The following is a 24,956-nucleotide window of genomic DNA, read 5'->3' on the forward strand; positions in this document are numbered from 1 at the left end:
AAATTATATCCAACTGTATCACTTAGTGATATACTGTTAAGTGTTTAAAAGAGTGGACAGTCTCTTCCAGTTAGATAATTAAGGGATGCTCACATATGTAGGTAAAGATTGAGTTGGTTATGCAACAGTGAAGTCACTTTTAAAAAGAAGAGGAAGGAGGTTTTTAGGTTTTACTGCTAACTTTTCAACTAGGTAATGAATCAGTCCTTATTGATTGTAGGAGTTAGCTTATAAAATACTAGTTAAATATTGATATTAACTCCTTAATAACTTAAGACTGGTAGATTGGGGGTGCCTGGGTGGCTCAGTCAGTTAAGCGTTTGACTTCGGCATAGGTCATGATCTCCCGGTTCTTGAGTTCAAGCCCCACATCGGGCTCTGTGCTGACAGCTCAGAGCCTGGAGCCTGCTTCAAATTCTGTGTTTCCCTCTCTCTCTGGCCCTTCCCCTCTTGAGCTCTGTCTCTCTGTCTCTCAAAAATAAATAAACATTAAAAAAATTAAAAAAAAATACTGGTAGATTGGTTGTGCCTTCTCATTTGATTTTACCAACAGAGGTTGTATGCATGTCACCATTTCCATCTTTGATTTTTTTAAATTTTTTTAAAGATTTTATTTTTATGTAATGTCTGTGCCCAATATGGGGCTCCAAATCATGACCCTGAGATCAAGAGCAGTCCTATCTATGCTTTACCTAGTAAGCCAGCCAGGTGCCCCCCTGTTTCCATCTTTTAAATCATGGCCTTTAAACCAGTAGCCTCCCAAGGAAAAGGGACCCTCAAAATTACTGCAGTTAATGTCATCAAATTTATATTGTCTCTCCCAGGGTAGTGTTTAGTATTAATGGACACTATCAGGTAGGGAACATAAAGTAGCCAGGTCTTACTTGGTTTAGGAGATGTACAATACAGATATGATACTTAAGAGATTGTGAATGTTACAAAGAAACATCTTGGTTACAGAACCCCAGGCAAAGTACTTTATCTGGGTCTCTGGAGGCAAGCCATTCTGTTAAGATAAAATTTATTGTGATATAGTTGATAGATAACTTTTGTTCTAAGAGTTTTGTGGGTGGTATGCAAAGAGCTTTGTTTTCTTTGCACTTGACTCTGGACCAAATTTTGAATAATTTGTGGTACTTTCTCTGTTTTGGAGGAAAACTTTGCTATCTGGGTAGATCTGCTGACATGGATGGCTCTTAGATTTTGACATGAGTGATTGTGCACCATATACAAAGAAAACCTGTTCTCTAATATCTCCTTAAGTAATGATGATGGCGTCTTTTGCAAGTTAGAGGTGAGTGAAAAGAACTCTAGATTCTGCAAGATGTTTTCTTCTAATGGGTATTTTGATTTGGTTATAATGTACTCTGCCTAGAACTTCTTGAATTATTTGATAACCTTGATCGTGGAACATAAATTGAAAAAATACTTAGCATAGATATATAATTGCATGTTAAGTGTAAAATATGGATCTTTTGCTATGGATTGCTAGATCTAAGCTTCTACCAAGAGTTCCAATGGAACACATAATACCATAAAAGTTTTCAAACTTCCATGGCAGTAAATACTTGACCCTTAGGATTTTTCGATTGTGCTTTCAAATTAGTTGTACGTTATATCTAAAACACAATTGGGCAGTGACTTCTTGATTTCCTGGTCACATTTATTAACAGTAACTTCATAAATATGTATGCATTGCATATCAATATAAGTTTTCATTGTGGTTTAAATTACAGTTTCAAATAGAGTTCTGGGATTTAATAGTTCTGCTTTCTTAAATCTTTGTTTTTAAGTTATTTGTAGTATTCTGTGTTTATGCTATGATAGGTAAACTGGACTTAGTATAACTGTATAAAAAGTAATGTTGCTTCCTCCTTCCTTTGTAAACTCATTGCTCTTTAATCATGTCAAATTTTAGAAGTTCTGTACATTTTTGTCAGCTTCATTAATATATAATTGATCAAGAATATCGTGTAATTTTAAGATATACTACATGATGGTTTGCTGTACGTTTACATTGTGAAAAGATTACTACAATAAGATAAGTTATACATCCATCACTTTATATAGCTACCATTTCTTTTTTGTGTTTGTGTGGTGAGATCATTTAAGATCTACTCTTGGAAAATTTCAAATATTATAATACGTTGTTAACAATGGTCCCCATGTTGTACATTAGATCCCTAGAATTTACCCATCTTATAATTAAAAGTCTATACCTTTGGGGCGCCTGGGTGGCTCAGTCGGTTAAGTGTCCGACTTCGGCTCAGGTCATGATCTCGTGTTCCAGGAGTTCGAGCCCCGCGTCGGGCTCTGTGCTGACTGCTCAGAGCCTGGAGCCTGTTTCAGATTCTGTATCTCCCTCTCTCTCTGACCCTGCCCCGTTCATGCTCTGTCTCTCTCTGTCTCAAAAATAAATAAACGTTAAAAATAAATAAATAAATAAATAAATAAATAAATAAATAAATAAATAAAAGTCTATACCTTTGATCAATATCTTCCCATTCTTTATACCCATAGGCCCCTGGCAACCACCATTATATTCTGTTTCTAAGAGTTTAACTTTCTCAGGTTTCACATATAGATGATATCAGAAGTCTTGTAATTTTTGTAAACCTGTTTTATTTTTTGTAGGTCTTAACTTATAGTAGAATAATATAAGTAATTTATGGAATTATGTGATAATAGTAATGCTTGCGTAGAATTTTCATAATCTGATTTTAAAGATTAGGAAAAACACTATTGTTCTTTTTGCAAATAAAACTTAATGATTTTATCTATTAGATCATATAAAGTTTTAAAATACATGTTACCCAGTTGATAACACATTGCCAGATTGTTACTTCTCTTTGCATTTCAGTCCCATTGGGACTGGCTATTCATTTAATAAATCTCAATATTTGAATTATATTAAATAAGTAAAGCAAGTCATGTTATCATGGGTTTTTGTATTGCAGTTTTTTCAGTCTTATGAAGTGCCCTTTTGTCCACATAGTTGATGACTCTGAAAGGAGGAGAGAATTTAACCACTCAATTTTCTGACATGTCACTGTGGATCCTACCCAGTAGTTTCTCAAGGATGCTTAAAACCGTATTAGCTGCATTTAGGACAAACGTAAACCACTACAGGTAAACTAATCTTTTAAAGAAAAGTAATAGTGCATTACAGAGGCCTTGGCTAGGTTCATGATGACACAGGACCTTGTCTGAACATAATGATTTTAAAGTTTGAGCTTAAATGACACTCTGAAATCTAGTCAATGTGCCTCAGTAGACTTTACAGAGAACATTATTTTCAATAGAAAATTTTGGCTTACTGTGCAAACTTTGAATACTCAGAAATGGCAGGTGTAGCAGTATACTTTGCCAGTTCCTTAGACATCCTTTTTTTTAAATGTTTATACATATTCTGAGCTCATTATTTTTTCCCTTTTTTTAAAACATATATGCTGTTGAAAGCAAAAAAGGAAGCTCATCCTTAGATCCCAGAAGGTACATGCATATGCTGAGTGGAAGCAAGGACATGTAAAGGGAGACTACTACTTCTTGGATCACACATTGGATGACAGAGATGTTTAAGTGATGATGTCCAGGAAAATGGGGAACTAATATTTATGGAAAATATATTATGAAATACAGTGAGTATGGTAAGTGTCTTCAAATGGACACCATTGGTGTTTGAGGACAATTTTTTAGTTTTTCTTTAGTTGTCTGCAATGATCAATGGGTATAGAGCCTATCACATAGTAGATGTTTAAGAAATGTCAGAATTACTATTTTTTTTTAATTTTAGGGTGCAAGTTTTTAGATTCATTATAGTTCCTTCCATATAGTGTAATGTCTGTGATTATAATCTACGCCTATCTAATATGTATCTCCATAGCTTACCAGTGAAGTAGTTAGTTTTTCCTAAATAGGAGCCAGTCAAAACTATTTGCTGTGTCTTGGGTCTTGTTTTAGTGAAGCTAGGTACCTTGTCATAAAGTTTACCTTTCAGTCATTTTTGGTTAAAAAAAAAAAAGGAAATTAAAAAAAATTCTGTTTGATTTTACAGGGATAAGAAGATCTCTTTCTTAGTGAGATGATGAAGGGCCAATAAGAGAAATATTTGAAATCCATTTCCAAGGATATGTTTGTTCTATATGTGAATGTTGATTTACAGCTTCAGGTGTTAATGCAGCAAGTCCATCTCCGCCAAATGTGAGTAGGCTGTATAGGCTGTATAGGACAGCTACAGTATACTTCATTCAACTTCTCAAATGATAGATGAAGAGACCTCAAGGGACTTTTTCCTTATACTAAAAGGCATGTGGCATTTTGGCCTTGGTATCCTCTGGTGACAGGAATGTAGACTGAAAGAAACAGTTCCACTAGTTTGTTCTGCATTCCGTTTCACCTCAGTTTGTCTCTGGAATCCATGTTGCTAACATCATGTATTTGTTGTTGTTTATAATTGTCAAGTTAGCTAACATACAGTGTATACAGTATAGTCTTGGCTTCAGGAGTAGATTCTTGTGATTCATCACTTACATACAACACCCAGTGCTCATTCTAACAAGTGCCCTCCTCAATGCCCATTACCCATTTTCCCCAGCTTCCCAAGCCCCCATCCTCATCAACCCTCAGTTTGTCCTCTGTGTTTAAGAGTCTCTTATGATTTGCTTTTTGCCTATAATTTAGGAAGCTCTAATGTGGAATAGAAATGGTTAGTAGAAGACTTGACTGGGTTAATTTTCTTTGGTGAGCAAGATTAATCTTAAAAAGTAGATGAGGCAGCCAAGACTCAAGAAAAAGCCTCATAGATCAACCAGATGTTTGACTTTGAATTATTTTTGATAGATTTACATCTGGTGACGATAATACAATGAGCTAGAGGGATTAGATATCTGTACATCTGAATTCATTGGACTATCTGTTCCCATGTTACATAAAATTTATTTGTACTGCTATTTACAGAATTTTTCCCCCTTTTTAAATTTTTATTTTAATTCCAGTTAGTTAACATATAGGATAATATTAGATTAATTCCAGTTAGTTAACATATAGGATAATATTAGATTCTGGTATACAATGTTGTGATACAGCATTTCCATACATCACTAAGGGCTCACAAATGCAGTCCTGAATTCTCCTCAGCTGTTTAACCTATACTCCCACCCGCCTCCCCTGTGCTGTGATAGCAGAAATAAAGTTAAAAAGTACAGTTCTTGATATTAGTAATTTTATTGTCTATTAGGAAACCTATATCAGGAAAAGCAGTGTCTGCTCTATTCTTTCCATGATATAATTTTGATTATATTACCATACCAATTTGGTTTGTTGTATCCAAGATCTTAGAGCTCCTTCAGAATCATCAGTGCCATGTAGACTTTTTACTGGAGTTTGTGTTTCATCAGTTTGATCTGTCTTAATTTTATTTGACCATTTACATTGATTCTCACTTGACTCGAATATTTTGAGTTAATATTTTGAGACCCAGTGTGGTCTAGGTCCTTAAAATATTTGAATATTTCATTTTTCAGTTTGGATGATATGCTTGTAGAAGTGGATCATAAGCTATTTAGTTCTAAGACAGCAAAGATCTTGATATAATTCTGGCACATTCTTGGAGTTTTATTGTCTTTAATTTTTCCCCATATTTTCACCTTAATTCTGTGTCAGTTGAATTATATTGCTATTATTTAACTTACATTGTTACATAAAGTTGATCATCATTCTCCTAAGCTAAAAGATATTGCATTATTAGAGATGTACTGTCTGAAGGTATTAATCCTTTTACAGAGTTGTAGTAGTTGTTGGGAAAGACCTTGACTGGATTTATGATGAGTTATGTTTACTGAGTATGATGAAGTGAAACTCAGTGTGAGTACTCTGAAGTCCAGCCTAAGTGTCAACCCATATACTTAGGACATAAATATTCTGAAAATAAGTTCTTGCACTGTAAATTTTGCAAGATATTTTGAGCAATATTGTGCATATTAGGGAGAATGGAACTGTAGGGTTTTCCAGTGAACTAAAGAGAGGTGGATTCTAAATTCCATTACTGCAGTTTCCTTTTGCAGAGTTATCTTCTGTGTAGCATTTGTATATCTCACCTTTGTCTTTTTCATTATGAGTTTCAAGTGATGAATTTAAGAGTAAAAACTTGGTAGCTACTATGCTTTTTTCTTTATATTACATACTACTATAATCATTTCGTTCCAACCTCATACCTGTTTCCTGAGAGCATGTCCCTAAGCTATGAGGCAGCTCCAAGTACAACATGAATAAGAAATTGCTAGTTTGTTGTTGAGATACTGATTTGGTCTAAAATAAGACTTGTGTTTTCAGCAGAATTCTAAAGATACATTGAGATGAATTACTTTATTTTTGTGTGTGTGCACACTTTATTTTCTTAATTTATTTTTTAATTTACATCCAAGTTAGCATATAGTGCAACAGTGATTTCAAGAGTAGATTACTTAATGCCCCTTACCCATTTAACCCATCCCTCCTCTCAGAATCCCTCCAGCAACCCTCTGTTTGTTCTTTAAGAGTCTCTTATGTTTTGTCCCCTTCCCTGTATTTATATAATTTTTGCTTCCCTTCCCATCTGTTTTGTATCTTAAATTCATCATATGAGTGAAGTCATGTGACATTTGTCTTTCTCTGACTAATTTCCCTTAGCGTGATACCCTCTAGTTCCATCCATGTAGTTGCAAATGGCAAGATTTCATTCTTTTTGATAGCTGAGTAATACTCCATTGTGTGTATATGTGTACACACACACACACACACACACACACACACACACACACACACCTTTATTCATTCATCTGTTGATGGACATTTGGGCTCTTTCCATACTTGGCTGTTGTTAGTAGCACTGCTATAAACATTGGGGTGTATGTGACCCTTCGAAACAGCACACCTGTATCCCTTGGATAAACATCTATAGTGCATTTGCTGGGTTGTAGGGTAGTTATGTTTTTAATTTTTTGAGGCACCTTCATACTGTTTTCCAGAGTGGCTGCACCAATTTGCATTCCCACCAACAGTGCAAAAGAGATCCTCCTTTTCCCCATCCTCACCAACATCTGTTGTTGCCTGAGCTGTTGAAGTTAGCTATTTTGACAGGGGTAAGGTGGTATCTCATTGTGGTTTTGATTTGTATTTCCCTGATGATGAGTGATGTGGAGCATTTTTTCATGTGTCGGTTGGCCATCTGGATGTTTTCTTTGGAGAAGTGTCTATTCATGTCTTTTGCCCATTTCTTCACTGGATTATTTGTTTTTTGGGTGTTGAGTTTCATAAGTTCTTTATAGATTTTGGATACTAACCCTCTATCTAATATGTCATTTGCAAATGTCTTCTCCTATTCCATCGGTTGCTTTCAGTTTTGCTAATTGTTTCCAGATGGATTACTTTAGTTGTCTTAATAAATTAATGACCTTTCTGTATCTTGGCAAGACATAGATGGGGATTTAGAAGTTTTGACTCTTTGTGATTTAAGGGGATGAAATTGACATTTTGCAGTTGTTGATACTGAGCCCTAGAGATGATATGCTAATAAGTACCATGCATTTTTTTTACCTGAATTTTTGAATCAGGTCTTTAGTCTTACATTTTTCTTTAATATTTATCTTTACTTGTATAAGTAATGGACTTTTTGTTACCGTGATTGTTATTGTGATTGGTATTCTATGATTAGGTCTTTGTGATTTGCTGATAGTAGTAAGGGAGTTGAGTAGTAATTAAACAGGTAATTTAGGAAAAACCTTTATAAAGATGTACCATTGATAGTTGACTATATCAAGATATTATCCTTAGTCACTTAATTTGTTAAGGTGTGTGTGTGTGTGTGTGTGTGTGTGTGTGTGTGTGTGTGTGTATGTGTGTGTGTGTGTGTGTGTGTGTGTGTGTGGTCTGTGTATAGATAATGTGGGTGTTGATACTGTGAGAAGTGATAGTTTATAGTGAAAAGCTGTTGGGGTTCAGAAAAATTACAATTTTTTTAAGAAGAATGGTGAACAAGTCTTTTCTAAGGTCTTTCCTAAGGTCTTTCCTTTATCAAGTCCCTGTTTCCCTGCCATAAATTTTAGTATGTTTATAAACCTCATACTTTTTTGACTTAATGTTCCTGATCCTGTCCAGTAGGGATATGCTGGATGGATTGAGAGAAATGAGTTACCCTTTCTAGTAACTGAATTTGATTAAAAGCATACATTTGAATGAGGGAGGAAGGGAATACTCATTGGAGTCTGTTGAGGAGTAGTGTTGACTAAGGGTCATTTGATTTTGGATGTTTGGTACAACCTATGGTAGTCAGTTATTACTGGGAGAAAGCAAGCAGTGGTAGTTGCTGGCTCAGCCCTTTCCAAATAGCCCCATTCTCGTGGTGCTGTTTCTTTATAGGTGATTGAAAGAAAATCCCCTATAATAGGAATCCCTAGAAGATGATCAGGATTTATTTTTGTTTTGGAGGGGGTAAGTTGGCTTTATGGTCAGACTCCTTGTTTCTTGAATCTGATGATAGTGTTCATTCCTACAAAGGGATTCTGAGGTCAAGTCTAGCTGATTTATGTATGGTTGGAACACTTTGGTGAGAGTAATAGAAGGAATGAATTAGCAATAGATGGTGAGAGCATTGGTGGAAGAAAGGAAGATAAGAAGGAAAAATACATGGTTTCAGTGATTGTAACATGTCCTTAGTGTTGTATAAGTGTGAAGGATACCTGTAAATTGAAAACAGTGTTTGGATTCTTTCAGTTGCTGGCAAGAGGAAAGCTGCCCTCCTTGAATATTGGACCAGTGGGGGTTGGTTAGGAATCAGAATTACTAACATTTACCTGCTACTTTGTCATTAACAGCAGTGTATGGGTTTCAGCCAGCTTTGCCATGTTAGATTCTCTGTGTCTTTTCTTGAGATGAATAGGCAGTATTGTGTCTTATGTTGAAATTACTGTGATTAGCAAGATGTGCTGATCAAATATGTTCATTATGCAGTTATTGGAATAGGTAGAGTTGTATATTTCTAGACGGTCTAGATTAAATCAGACTTTCTCCAACTTCAGTACACATGAGAATCACCTGGAGGGCCTGTACAGTTTGTGTAAGAGTTTCTGGTTCAACAGTAGGTCAAGGTCTGAGAAGTTGACATATGCTGATAAGAAACAACTGAGTTTTATTCAGACAACAAATTGCCAGTATACATTTAAATTATGTACTTAATTTGAGGAAGTAAATTTCTTTTTGATAATGAATCAAGTACAAAAATATTCACCAAGTTCACATTGGATAAAAATGACCAATAAACAAAAATTTACAGAGAGCCATTAATGTTTAAAAAAACATTTTAGAAGTAGATGTGATCTCTGAATAGTGTGTTGATTTTCTGGACCTCATAACTTCTGCCTAATACTTTTACTTTTGTGGGAAGATTTATCTGGTTTATGTTCTGTTGGTCACAGAACTGCATAACTTGAATTATTTGCATTATAGGCTTATGTTTGTGTTTGTGTGTTTAGACTTTATTTTTAAGTAATCTCTACACAGCAAAGAACTCAACCTTACAACCCTGAAATCAAGAGTTGTACACTCTACCAACTGAGCCAGCTAGGCACCCTAGTTTGGTTTTATTTTAAGCATCCACTTCTGTATCATTTTAAGTAGGCCAGAAACTGCCACTACCCATGAACTTCTGGGTGTTGAGTTTGGGGTTGAGTCTGTTTTCTGGGGAAATTTCAGTATAATATATTTTATTATAGCTTATCTGTGAATACTTTGGCAGCTGTATTTGGTTATTGATATCTGCTTTTTATAATGGTGCTTATTTATGGGAATAGTGTTAATAACGGACTGTGTTTACTTATAAACATCGAAAAGTAGCCAGGGATTTATCCAAGCTTGAAAATGCTGAAGAATATAGTTATAGGTCAAATCAGAGTCATTCCCCCATGATATAGCAAATAAAGAACTGAGAATTGGAACGAGGCGACTTTTTTTCCTGTGGCTTGGAGTGAAGAAGAAATTACATAAGATATTTTAAAATTGTGACATGATTTCTGAAAATTAGTTAAAGCAGTGAAATTGGTTTTCTTATTTTTGAATAAGAATATTTGGGGAATTTTTCTTAATTACATCTTGTATAAGGTATAACCTTCTCTAGTGAGATTGTCTGGACAATGGTTTTGTATTTGAAATAGATGGAGTGTTTTTTTCAACTGAGTGAATGATGGCCCTATGTGATGGCAAAGTAATAGAAATATTTCATCCCTCAAAGATTGCTGAAGTCACAGTGAAGAAACAATGCATAAAAACCCCGGTTTAACTAATAATATTTTTCTTTGTCTAAGATTATAGCATGATTCATAAACATGGTTATAAGAAGGCATAGTAGACTTAATTTTCTCATATTCTTCCCTTATAGGGAGAGCAAAGCATATTAATGCTTCGCTAGAAAGTCTTGGTGTCCTTACTGTTGTATCTCCCAAGACCTGGCATAATAATTGGCATCTGGTAGAAGTTTGGATGGTTAGTAATTTTTGTTATATTGGTATATTGTTATCATAGTTATGTGTTGAATTAATGCATAAATGAACAAAAGACACAAGAAATTTTCCTTTTATGTATAGGCAAAGTGTGGCTTCAGTTTAAAGCTCAAATTTCTCATGTTTTATAATGGTTTGAGTCACAAAACACTGGCATTTTTTGTACTACTTTGCTGAGGGTACACAATTATTTATTTTTTTTATTAAATTTTTTTTAATGTTTATTTTTGAGAGAGACAGAGACAGAACGTGAGTGGGTTAGGGGCAGAGAGAGAGGGAGACACAGAATCTGAAGCAGGCTCCAGGCTCTGAGCTGTCAGCACAGAGGCCGACGGGGGACTGGAACTCATGAGCTGCGAGATCATGACCTGAGCCAAAGTCGGGCACTCAACCGACTGAGCCACCCAGGTGCCCCCACAAAATTATCTTAAACTCAACTTGATTACTCTGTTAATTAGAGAGTGCCAAATTTTTTGGGGGGGCATGGAGGAAAGAGAAAATGTATTCCTTAAGGTTGTCTACTTTTTTATTGGGTACTTACACCTGTTTCAGTATAGCACACAGGAGAATAAATCTTCTATGTTTAAATTTTTCAAAAAGGACATTTTCAGTTGAACTTACATTTGTGCAAATTTCTTAGAAATCAGGAGAACATTGTTGAGGAGTATATGACCGTTTACTTGTCAGTATGTAACAGTACTTGGCCAGATAAAAATGTGAAAATGTATCATTATTTTGGTTGGCAAAATTTATTGGCTCTTTATTCTCTTGGTTTTAGTAATGTACACAAACATCTCCTACAACCCTGTAAAAGAAAAGACTTGGAAAAATTGTATTCAAAATGACAAAACATGTACAGATAATTCAAAGAAGAAGATACTGGCAAGTAAGCATGTGAAATGTCTCCGAATCATTCATAAACACCCTTTAAAAATCATTGTATGATCATTTGAATCAATTTTACATAGATGTAAAAAGGTGATACCAACTAGGTGAGAAAGTGGGTGTCATTCGTGGACATAAATGGAACCCAAGAAACATGGACAAGGATTTCATTCAGAAACTTAGAAAATTTATTGGACAATAGACAACTGTTCAAGCTCCATTAGATAGCAGTTCTGAAGCTACCTTTCTAGATGACTTTTGTTGTTGTAATTGTCGTATTTTAACTGTATTAAAGCTTCTAACTGATCCCCTTACTTCTAGCTTCAGATTCTCTGTTTCATCTGTCTGCCAGAGCAGTATTTGGGAAAGATATGACAAACCAAGTCACATTTCTTCAAAAATCTGCATTTGGCATGTTTTTAAGAGTATTAGAGATAAGCAATAATCAGAGAAGAGGACAAAGATTATATAAACTGATAATAGAGGATCTTTTGCCACTGTCAAAACTGGAAATTTGCCACTTTAAGTCACTGAACATTTGGATTCCTAAATTTTGTGCCCTAAGACTCCCCTGATATGAATCTTACGAAATTTGTGCAGCAATAAACAATGTGATTATAATCCAAGATGATTTAGGATACTGTGCAAACGTTTTTGCCACTGACGTGAACAGGAGAGTATATCCTGAGAGCCTCTGCATTGATCAGATTGTAGTTTTCAAATTTTTCTGGAGTATCCTGAGCAATTATACTTATGGACTGCTATGAAGCCTAAACATCATGCTGATTCAAGGGGTCTTTGACCAGGACCTTCCTGTAGAGACACTCCCTAGATCTTGTACTCTATATTTATTTCATGGTCCAACATGATTAGCACAGCATCTCTAATTCCAAATTACTCCCCAGAATGCAAATGTATGAAGTTATCTACTGAATTGAAAATAGTTTCAAGTGAATGGAACTTGTAGTGTTGGTTTGGAATGGACAATCTCAAGTAAATATAAGACAGCATTCTAGGAATATATGGAACGAAAGGGAAGGACAACACATCCCAACTTGAGCTAGAAGCTTCACCAACTACAAAATCACAGAGAAAATAGAGATATATACTGTCCTGAAATTCATCTTGCTTTTCAAATATTTATATTTCATTGGCAATCTTTGGATTTGGTAAAAATCTCAGTATTTTTTTTTTGGTGTGGATTACCAATTTACCATAAAAATATTTACTAGTAAGAGCCTTGTATACGTGACTTTAATACATACATGATAAACACAAATATTTTCTTTTTTTTCTTCACCTCACACACCATTTTAGGAATGTAAACTTATTGACTAATTACTGGACATATATAGCTTAAAAATAAATGCTTAAGAAAATTGTGATTGGGTAATGGTATTGAAATCAATATAAAATACTCAGTGAAGGATGAATATATATGAACTGTTCTTTGGATGTTAGTGAAAAGAATGAAATTCAACATGTAATAGTTTATTGTATTTTATTCTTTCTTTGCTTTATATTTCTTGCACTCTGATGCTCAAGCACAGAGACTACAATTATAAACAAATCTATTGTTTTTAAAAATGGTTGCTGTGATAATAGAGCTGGTTTCCTAGGTAAGTTTTTAAAAGCATGTTTGGTAAAACTGCCTTCTGGAAAAGATTTTAGAAAGGAATGAGGCCATTTTGTAAAGATACACACAATTCTATGTTCATTGTTTCAATGTTTATGGATAAGGGGAGAGGAAATGGACATGAGGAATGTTTAATATATTAATCAGGAAAAAAGGCACTAGTTATTAATGTTTATTTTGAGAATATACTGTATGAAATAACTAAATATAATTGCATTGTGACTTTAAGGTATTGCGATTGCTAACATTTAGAAGAAATATTTTTAATACATGATTATAAAAATAGAACTGTTAGAATACCTTTGAATGATACACATTTAGAATCATTTCATTGAATGATTTTTGAGAGGCTTTTGGTGCGGGGCAAGGATTGTTCTGTATGCAGCTGTTACACAAGAAATTTTATTAAGGCTGTTCTGTGTGGTTGTAGATGTTATTCTGTAAATATTTGTTAATATCTTTATGGTATGTTAATGTTTCTATGGTATGAGATTTAATTCCCATGATGGAATTACTGCATAAGAGTCCAGCTTCTATGCATGTTTAGGATTTGATGGGCTTTTTTATTGCTATGTATATAATGGAAAAAGTACTGTGTTAAACCATCCTATTAATCATGGAGATGACTGATATTTGGGGCATTTTAAATGTTAGAATATAATTTTGGTTGTCGAGAGGAGTTTCTAGACTGCCTTATTTGTAGTAGGCAAATAAAAGCAGAATTTAGAAGGTAGAGAATAGGGAATTTTGGAGGGCTATACGTGTATGCATATGTGCAGAAACAGTTCTTGAACAGCCTAGAGGCTTTACTCGATGCTCAGAAGTTGGGAATCGACATATATTCTATTAATCCTGTGATGTTAAATAGGTGTAGTTTGTTGTTGTTTTTTTCCAATAGAATTGTTAAATTGCCTCAACATTAATTCCTTTTCAGTAATATTGTTATACTTTTTGTTAAAGTGTTATATACAATGTAATGTTCTTTACCATCTAATTCTCTACCTACATAGACATCACTGTAAATACATATCAACTTATATGGATAGACATTTTTGTTTGACAAAAATGATACTATATCTAACCTCTGTGTTCATTGGATTATTAGGCTCAAATTGTAGGGTGGAATAAATGTGCAGTGTCTAGTATAATATCTCACATTGTTTTTTATAGAAGATTCATCATAGTGGAAATGTCATTTTAACTGTGGCTCTGCCTTTGTTTATGGTTTTTAGATATGTTTGTATGCAAATAGGAAATACAGTTACTAGAAAAATCTCTACATGTGGTTAAACATAATAGGTTAGAAAAGTTTTTATTTGCCAGTGTAATTTGACTTTTAATAACTGAATTGTTCTTGCTTTAAAATACTACATAAAATAGTATAGGTGATTTACAAGTTTTTGTTAGAGATGTTTGTAATGGTCTGTCAAATCTGTTCTTAAAAGGATGGCCTGATCAAAGAAAAGTTTTATATAATGTGTATATAATTAGACACAGTTATTATGTTTTCTTAAAGCCGAGGAATAATTATATCGGCATGTTTTGTAAATATGTAGAATGAAAAATTTTCGTAACAGCTGTCAGATTATGTCTGAGTAAATAATTGAGCAGCTGAAGTTCAGGATATTTTGTTAGATTGTTCTGTGTGTAAAACAGGATAAAATAATTTTTACTTTAAACTTTTAATCCTTAATTTTACAGGGGTTGCATTCATATACATATGTATATATACCCACAGGTGTATTGTATATGTATATATAAGACAACTGTTTATTAAAAATTATACAATAGGAACACCTTTTGGCCAAATAATTATCACTCGGCTTTAATCTGTTCTTTGTGTTGTTTGATGGTGGATAATACAGGGTGTTGTTCATGAGCTTTAGTTGCCGGAGGATACCGTTAAATGACTAGTTAAGTTATAGACCGACGTTAGTTTTTGTTTTAGAATATCTGCATAGGATTTGCTGATTGCGTATATTTTTTGGATATCAATTTGAGAGACAATGTGAAAAAACACTTTACTTTGACAAATTGAATTACTACACCATGTCTATTTGGGATGTATTTGGTGATAGGGATTATATTATTTTGTTTTGCGTATAGGAGGTAAGTGTCATTTTATAAATCATTTTTAGATATATAATTTCTGTCAATAATTTTGGAAATATATTTTTATTGAAATATTAAAGGTAGAATCATTGATTATAGATGTAGTAGAGCATCTTCAAGCATTAGGTTTTATTTTGATGTTTTTTCTTTCTGTATTCTTTATTTCAGTTCTTTATTTAAGTTTATTTAAATTCCAGTTCGTTAACATACAGTGTAATATTAGTTTCAGGTGCACAATTTAGGATTCAGCTATTCCATACAACACCCAGTGCTCATCACACATGCACTCCTTTAATTCCCATCACCTATTTAACTCCTCCCCCACCCACCTCCCCTCTGGTAACCCTCAGCTTGTTCTGTATTGTTAGGAGTCTGTTTCTTGGTTTGCCTCTCTCTCTGTGGCTTTGATATTTTTTAGTTAGACATTCATTGTTAAAGTACAGAAATTATTGCCATTCATATTTTAAATATGAAATGAGTAATTTCTTATACTGAACTTTTTTTTATGCTTGTAGACATGAAATAGTAAAATAAGTCTCTGCTGTTATGATTTATAGACTTCTGTGTATGTAGTTTTTGATAAAATATTTATTTCTAGATATACAGACATTGCTGATAAACATGTTTAAATATCAAACTTATAAAAATCAATATAATTAGTTTCTCTGCATGTTCAGTGGTTGTGAGAGAATGGATGGGGTGGTGGATGTTTTCCATTCTCATCAGTAATGTAAGATTCTTTGGCTTTGAATCTATTTTTTGGTTTATAGAGATAGTGAACATCATGTATGTTACAGTCATGCTGTTGGTAAACTATAAGTTTGACATATTTCAGAATTATTTTAAGAATTTCTTATGGATGGCACTTTGTGGTTTGTTGTTAAACACTGGTATTTATAATAGTTATAGCATTTGACTTAGGAAGTATATAGAAATGTTGGTAAACAAAATGATAGAAGGTAGAAACCATTTTCTTTTGAGGATGTTGTTCACCTTTGTGTAGGATTCCATGGAATGCTGGGATTATTAAAGACAATTTATTTGAAAATTGGGTTAAAAGCTTCTGAGCCTTATTTTTGTTATGTTTGTGTGTACACACACGTATATAGTCAGGAAAGAGGGTGGTTAAAAGTTCATTGCCTCACATATTTCATTTAGAAGAAAAATTAGACTTCAATAGTTAAATTGTGCCCATTTTATATAAAAATATTTCTACTTATTAAGGGACATGAGGTATATCTTATTTTCTCAGATGTACTGAGGTTCTTGATGAAATTCATTTTACTAAAGAAAATTTTTCAGAATCTAAATTACGCAGTTCTGTGTTCATTTGTTACACAGCAGTAAGACAACTTCGGAAATAATAGGCAAGTGAAACATTTGGTTTTAAGCATCTAATATTTCCAGATGTATTCATAGTGTTACAGTATAATTTTGTAAACATTTTCATTGTAAATGTGTTAGGACTATTGTCTTTTAAAGTTGTCATGGCAAGGAAATTGATCACTGATAAATAGGATCTTGGAGCTATGCAATATTTATCATACACTCATTTTGTTGAGAGAAATAGAAAAGATTATGCATTTAACCCATTCTCATAGTAGAATAGTATGCTATTGTATAAGTATAAACTGTATATTAAAAAACATACACCATGTAAATTCATTTGATGTTACAAGGTGTATTGTAATGTATTTCATTTGGAGCTTCCCTAGTATATGTACCTTACATTATTCTTGTGTTAAGATATTTTTTAGAGCAGATCTAGATCGGTTCATAGCAAAATTGAGGGGAAGGTACAGAGATTTGCCATCTAGCTCCTGCCCCAGCACATGCGTAATCCCCATCATTATTCACACAGCACATGCATAATCAGTCCCATTATCATCATACCATACCAGAGTTACTTACCATTTGTTCCTGCTGATGAATTTACATCAATACCTCATAATTACCCAAAGTCCATAGTTTTTCATGGTTAACTCTTGGTATTGTACATTTCGTGGGTTTGGACAAATGTATTATGACATGTATCCATCATGGTATTATGCAGAATGTTTTCATTGTCCTAAAAATCCTCTGTGCTTCACCTATTCATATCTTCCCCATATTTATTTTTATTGTTAACATTGGAGATATAAATGACTTTGTTAAAGAGATTTTATACTACCTCTTGGAACTATACACAATTCTGTATGTGTTCCTTTGGTTGCATGACAATATTCAAGACAACTTTGTAAATAATAGATACAAGTTTTTAGTTTTTAACATCTAGTCTTTTCTAGATGTGTAGAGTCTCACAACGTATAATTTTGTAAATAATTCATTGTAAACTTTCATAGTTTCATTGTTATCAAGTGTTTTAATAGCAGTGCAATTGATAACAATTTTCTTGATAACAAGTTTCTTGAGCTATTGCCAATTTTGGTATCAGAAAGAGAAAGTTACTAAAAAGGTGTACTGTTACCCTTGCATTCTCTAAAAGAAAATTTTACATTTTAATCACTGTTTAGTCCTTGTATTATTATACATTAAAAAACCTAAGTCCTAATTTTATATTGTATTGCTATACAACTATTAAACTTACAGTTGTATTGCTGATTATGTATTTTAATCATAGCAAGTCTGTTTTATGAGAAATATTGTCCCTCTTTGAGCTCTTCAGTTTTGTATTTAACTGAACAGAATGAAAATATTCAAGACAACTTTGTAAATAACAAATACATCATTTAAAAATACCTAGTGTTTTTAGATGCATGGTATTTCACAAAGTATAAATTTGTAAATATTTCATTATTGTAAAATACCATAAGTTGTCTTTTGTAAGTGTTGGCAGTGTAATAAGTAACTAACAATTGTTCTCTTAGGGTTATATAACATTTTGGTGTTAAGTGGGTTTTTTGGGGAGAGGGATAGATATATCACCTTCCTTTTCTTCAGATTGTTAGGTTTTTATGTATAAGAAAATAATAGATTTTATACTTAAACAAAATATCCCAGGATGATTTTTACCTTTAGAAAGAGGAAAGAATACATGAGAAGGAAACTGTCTTTTTTAAATCACAGATATATTTGTGGAAGATATTCTTACTGTTGTTACTTTGCTATGCTATATAAATCTACTTTTTGTAAATTTATATGTGTATACATGCATATACATACATGTTATAAATGTTAATACATATGTGCACATGTACATTTAGTTTTAGGAGTATAAATATGATAGTACTCTCATTAGCTTATTGCTTTGCATTTTATTTTTGGAATACTATGGAAATATTCAAATCTAAACTTAAATAGTTCCATAATCCTGCTTCATGTTATATCTAAATGTATGTATTTAAAAATATTTTTTAATGTTTATTTTTGAGAGAGAGAGCATGAGTGAGGGAGGAGCGGAGAGAGAGGGACACACAGATCTGAAGCAGGCTCTAGGCTCTGAGCTGTCATCAGCACAGACCCTAACTCGGGGCTCGAACCCATTAACTGTGAGATCATGACCTGAGCCGAAGTCAGACGCTCAACTGACTGAGCCACTCAGGTGCCCCTAAGTGTGTTATTTTTAATATAAAATGATTAACTCCATATGTGTTTGTTTTCTAATCTGTTACCATATATAGACATCTGAATGAAAATAAAACTTCTGTGCTTATGAATATTTATTTTATTCTAAGACCTTTTTAAAAATTTCCAGTGTTTGCTTATATTTGTATGTTATGTGATAATCAGAAACAAAAGTCAAAAATGTTCAACTCAGTAGCCAATAATAAATTATGAACATTTTTGGAAGAAAATTGACCTATAAATTAAGGTATAAATCAGTATTTTTTTTGAATAGCAGTTTGGCCATAATAATTGAAATTCAAGTGTGTAAACATTTAAAATGGTGTTACTTGCTGCTGGGAATTTATTCCACATCTCAAATTTACACTGAAGTATGTTATACATTGAGTATAAATAATAGTTGAGCATCTGAAATACACCTCAACAAAAGATCATAATGGTTGTAGCTTATTCATCATATGAATATAATTTAGACACTGGAACATGGTCTGATACAAAAGGGTGTTTTGTGTGGATATTTAAAATTATGCCAGTTTTTGAACAAACATCAACTAATAGTGTGTTTACAGAGGTTTGAGCATATGCCTCGTTCTAATTGGAAATGTCAATCATTACTGTTCCTGAGGAATGTAATTATTCTGACGTGATTATAGAGTTAAGTAATGCTGACTGATCAGTGTTATAATGAATATTTTAGCATTATTAAAAATTTTGTACATGTGTACATTAAGTAGTAAAATACTGTCTTATTATTTGTATATTGCTACTTGACAATCTGAAATTAACATATTAATTGTTAGAAAGGTGTCTGGAAGAATGGATGGCAAAATTTTAACATTACTGTACAGAGAGATGGGAATGGAAGACTGCTTCTACTTCCTGCATTTTGAATTTTAAAGGTATTTCAAAAGGAACATCTAAACAGCAAAAAGGGGATTTTAAAGATACATCCAATTTATGCCTGCCTTTCATCCTTGCCTATTAATATCTGGCGAGTATTGGGCTATTGTATCCAGTTTTGTATTCCCAGTGGCCATTATGAATTGTTTGTGAGTGATCATGAAGAGCATGTGGTTTAGAGACTCTAATGCAGCAGAGAGTTTTACACACTGAAACAGCATTGTGGGACTCCAGAAATGAACATGGGAGAGGATAGGATTTCAGGTAGGTGCTAAACAATTATATTTGGGTTTACAAACACATGAATGATTAAAATAAATCATTGAAACTTTCTATAAAGGATAAATTTTCATAAATTTACATATTTGTGGTTACTGATTAGATCATGTTGTTTGAGGAAGAGTATTGGAATAGGTTGAAAGTTAATTAATGGTAGTAATTAGAGAATGGATTTTTCCTAGTTTTTACAGTAGTTGAGTCAGAATTTCAAGTAGGTCTTTATGGTTTCTTATATGATTCAGAACTGGCATGAAAAACATTTCAGTACATTTGTGTTATTTCTGTGTAGTAATATCAGCTGTTTATCTCCATTCGCTGTTCCTGATTATTCTAAAATCATCCTAATTTGTGTGTCCTGGTGTCTTATTTGTATCTAATTGGCTATATTGTATAATTACTTCTCAGATGAGCACAATGAAAGGAAGAGATTTACAGATAATCTGAGGACAGCTGACATTCCTATGGTCTTTCTTAATTCATAAGTCTTAACTGGGAACTACAGGTAAGAAGGTTCTGGATCAAGAAGTTCTGTTTTAGAACAAGGCTTTGGCTAGACTCAGGAAAATATCACTCGTGCAGACTTTGGAATATCCAGCCATGCCTGAGAATTAGTAAGTTAATTCTATAAAAAAAGATAACTTTACCAAAGTAAAGGTGTGGAGTATATGTAGAACGTAAGAGATTATTTATGTCTTCTTTCAATTGCTTTTATTTCTAACCAAACATTATGATCTAATTAATGTTATAAAGAAAATTATTGTTCATTAATTGGAAATTTTGAAATAAAGAATTTTTGCAAGTATTTTTATAGTGTGATAAAGGCAGAAGTTCATGGAAACTGGTAAAAAACAAACAAACAAGGGGAACCCTCTTGCACTGTTGGTGGGATTACAAACTGGTGGAGCCACTGTGGAAAACAGTATGAAAGTTCCTCAAAAAGTTAAAAACATGATTTATCAATTGTAATCATGAGGTATTTACCCAAAGAATACAAAAATATTAAATCAGAGGGATCTGTGCACCCCATCCTTTATTGCAGCATTATCTACAAATAGCCAAATTATGGAAACACCCCAAGTATCCATTCACTGATGAATGGATAAGGAACTCCGCCATAAAAAATGAGATCTTCCCACTTGCAGTGAACAAGGCCGATGGAGCTAGAGAGTATAATGCTAAGCAAAATAAGTCAGAGAAAAACAAATGATATATGATTTCACTCATATGTGGGATTTAAGAAACAAAACAAAATAGAGGCAAAGCAAGGTATAGAGAACAAATTTATGATTACCAGAGGCGAGGTGGTCGAGGGAGATGGGTGAAATAGGTGATGGGGATTAACGAGTACACATGTAATGAGAAACAGGTGATGTATGTAAGTGTTGCACACCTGAAACTAATATTTCACTAACTGGAATTTTAATAAAAACTTAAAGTATTTGGTAAAGTAATATCTGATGTTGGAATGTTGAATCAGCTATAGGGGATTCATTAATGAGGAATTCTTCCTAAGCATTAAAAGAAATTTGTAACAAAGTTCAAAATTAGCCTCCACTTATTTGCTGCTTTTTCTATTTTATAAGAAGTATGTGTGTCTTATCTTCCGATGTTTCTTCTTTTTTTCCTGTCAGGAGATAATTCTAAGAAAACACACTTTTGCCATCTTTGTTTGTAATTGCAAGAATCAGTACCATAAGACCTCTGTTGGCAATATTATTCATTTGAGTATTCGTCATCTCCCATCTCTGGTTTCGGGAATACTGCTTGACAAAATGATTGTAAGGACAGATAAGTGTTTATTTTATTCAGGGAGGGGCACTTGATTAGGCAGGAGTTAATATTCTGCTTTGTTTAAGATTAATTAATTTTTGGTGGCAGCTAGCGGGTAATGAGATCTGTTTGGGGTACATGTTGCTGAGTAATAAAGAATCCTGACACGCAGTGGCATAAAACATCTATTGTGCCATTTCATGAATTCTGTGGGTGAAGATTTCTGACAATGGCAGAATATGGGATCAGCTGGGAAGATACGGTGTTTAATATTAATTCAAACGCTTAGAGGCTGGAGTCATCTGGACACTTCTTCACACATATGTCTGGCACTTGTTTTGGGAAGACTTGGAAGGCTGGGTTTAGCTAAATTAGAGCACCTTCACACAATCAGTTTAACAGAGGAAGCATCATCAAAATGAATGTTCAGAGAGAACCTTCTGAAAGTGGCATGTGGTCTTTATGATCCAACTTCAGAAGTCATGTAGTATCACTTCTGCCACATTTTGTTCACTAACATTTTTATATGACCAGCCCAAATTCTAGTAGATAGTCTGTCTCATGTTGGGCGTGTGCCAAGGTTACTGTTCACCTAGAGTTACATGTAGGACCAGATGAAAGAAGATATTGTAATTGAGAACTATAGCTGTATAATTTTAGTAGTTGATGTTTTTAAATAATTTTGGGATCCATTAACAACAGTTCTCTCAAATCATATATCTGTCTTTATGATCTTAGTAAATTGATTTTCAGAATTTCACTTTTTGTGTACTCTGGATTTCTTGCAGATAATATCTTACTCATTGCCTGGCATAGAATTAAGTTTTATTGAATTGTAACTTTGGTAATAAATTAGGCAAAAGACAAGAAGTTCAAGAAAGAAAACAAAGTACATGATTTTGGGCATTAAGTGAGTTTGAGGAGGGCAAAAGAGAGAAGAGCCCAGGTACACTAAGCTGACGTTGAGATGTATAACCTTAGAAGTACTAAACTAATGAACTATAAAAAGAGTGAGAGGGAGCAGTTGTTAATGAAACCATTAATATTATAGCAAATAGTGAATCCCATCTCCTGATGGACCAGGAGTTCTGTGGTTCTCTTATTTCCTTTATTTCCCACTAGAAAGTTAATTCATGTGATACACGGCCAAGAGTAAATGCTGACAAATTCTTTAAACATTCTTTTTCAGAGAGCCTTATTGCCTACCTGCAGTAATCCTCAGAATGACCTATTCTGTTAATCCCAGAATAACCTTAAAAGATAAAGGCTTTTATGATAAAATGTTTTTTTTTTCCTTAGGATAAAACATTGCTAAATAGACAACTAAACTAAATAGACAACTTCAACTTGGGTGAAGTACCTACTTAAGAATTTTTATAACCAGCTGGAATAATGGGTTAAGATCTAAATCTTATTAAATTCCATTGTAGCCTCTGTCTTTTATATAATTACCTTTTTTTTTTCTTACCAAAGGGACTAAGGTCCTTTTGTTATTTTCATTGGATTTTTTTTTTGCACTGTTGTCATGTTTATTGTAGACAAAGGCATATAGATTAAATAGTTTGTGTATGAATGAGCAATCTAGAGATACAGGCATCCAAATACATAAAAGAGGCACAGACAGCATGAGAATGTTGGGATCAGTCCATTTACAAAGGTGTAAGAAGAAGGAATAACAAGATACCAACATCTGGCTTTTTAAAAACTGAGGTATAGTTGACCTCATTAGCTTCAGGTCTGTAAATAGTGAATAGTGATAGTGACTTGATAATTCTATGCATTAAGCAGTGCTCACCACAATAAATGTAGTTGCCATCTCTAGCCTTCTTACTAGAAAATTTCAAAAGTTATTCCGATGCATCTGTTATTTCTTCATAATAAAATGGCTGTTGCATTTCATTGTATATAATTTTATTAGATCCTACTGATAATTGCATAATGTATGCTTCCTAACTTTACGCATTTCCTAATGTGTCCTCTCAGGTGATGACCAAATAGGAAACTGATGTTATTGCTTCTGACACCATCTTCAAATCCAGAAACGGTCTTTATAATGTATGGAGACTCCTCCTTTCATGTGTTGGAGTAAGACACTCCTCCAGAAAAACTGGACTGAGAAAGCCCTTGTTTGAAAGTTACCTAAAGATTATCATTGGAGGGAATTGTAACCAGGCATGTTGACTGTTTTCATTATTGACATTGCACTAAATCTCGGGAGCTTGAATGATGGAGATGCTATTACACAGAGAAGCTCAGGATGATATGATTGCAAGGCTTCATTTCAATGTTCCCATAAATATTAAGTGCACATATTTATAATTTTCACTTTTAACAGGGTAAATTTAAAATTGATGCAGAAAAATAAATTACCTTTTTTCCAGATTTGAAAGGACACAAAGTTGTAAACGGTAGTATTTTTACTTTTTAAATGCTTTTTCCTCCCTCCTAATTCTACTCCCCAACATTATCTGCTGTTAAGGAGTTTTGTGCATATCCTTTTGGGGTGTATCAATAAACAAATTGATAATGCCAGTAGTCATTTGGGCCCATACATTAGCTACAAATTTTCTCTTCAGTGAACATGCTTATATGTAATCTATTTTTTAACTTCTCCAGCTAAGTTGTTGAAATAGTCCTACTACTTCCACTTCATTGGAATTAAGTATTTCCAAAATTTATGTTTTGAGTTAAAAGTAGAGATTTCCCCAGAATTGTGTAAATTATCCTCATCAATATTGTCTCCCAGTGTTTGTTTATGAGACTTATTTTTTCTAAAACAGTACAAACATTGGATGTCAATGTTTTAATCTTTGATAGTATGATTACTACAAAGAAATTGTTTTTCTTCAGTTACTGTTCATTTCAGTCATCTTCATATGTCCTTAAACTGTACTAGTCATTTGTTATTCTGTGTTTTGTGTTATTTTGTTTTTTGTTTTTTTTCATTTCCCTTGGAATACTAGTGTCTTTGTTACTGGCTTTTAAAAGATCTTTTATGACTAACGATTTTAACCATTTACCATGCTTTGCAAATGAAATACCATGTTTTTTCACCATTTTACTGTGATATTTTACTTTTTGGTGTACAGAAGTTGTATATTGAAATATAACAATATTGTGTTTCATGCCTTTTTGTTTTGTGTTTTTATTTAAAACATGACTGCATTACTATCATTTTTTGTATTTTCTTTTGTTGTTAATTATTTTGTCATTTTTTCCCCATCAATCGTTACTGTGGCTTTAAAGCATTACTTACTCAAATAATTAACTTAAGCAGTTAC

General features: G+C 33.3%; 1 long non-coding RNA gene and 3 other non-coding genes across 4 annotated transcripts; all 4 read left to right on the forward strand.

Annotated features, from left to right (window-relative positions):
* Window positions 1-537: 537 nt before the first annotated feature.
* On the forward strand, window positions 538-24,800 carry LOC102957381. The gene is made up of 8 exons (XR_006218465.1): window positions 538-1,294; window positions 2,958-3,647; window positions 4,055-4,200; window positions 10,409-10,512; window positions 11,308-11,415; window positions 20,311-20,407; window positions 21,537-21,683; window positions 23,659-24,800. It is a non-coding gene; the product is annotated as an uncharacterized LOC102957381 (long non-coding RNA).
* Window positions 3,182-3,254, forward strand: LOC122239992. The gene has a single exon (XR_006219376.1). It is a non-coding gene; the product is annotated as a small nucleolar RNA SNORD107 (small nucleolar RNA).
* Window positions 5,814-5,880, forward strand: LOC122239983. The gene has a single exon (XR_006219368.1). It is a non-coding gene; the product is annotated as a small nucleolar RNA SNORD64 (small nucleolar RNA).
* Window positions 8,475-8,545, forward strand: LOC122239990. The gene has a single exon (XR_006219374.1). It is a non-coding gene; the product is annotated as a small nucleolar RNA SNORD108 (small nucleolar RNA).
* Window positions 24,801-24,956: the final 156 nt, after the last annotated feature.

This window comes from Panthera tigris, chromosome B3 (assembly GCF_018350195.1).
Source record: "Panthera tigris isolate Pti1 chromosome B3, P.tigris_Pti1_mat1.1, whole genome shotgun sequence".
NCBI classification, from domain to species: domain Eukaryota; kingdom Metazoa; phylum Chordata; class Mammalia; order Carnivora; family Felidae; genus Panthera; species Panthera tigris.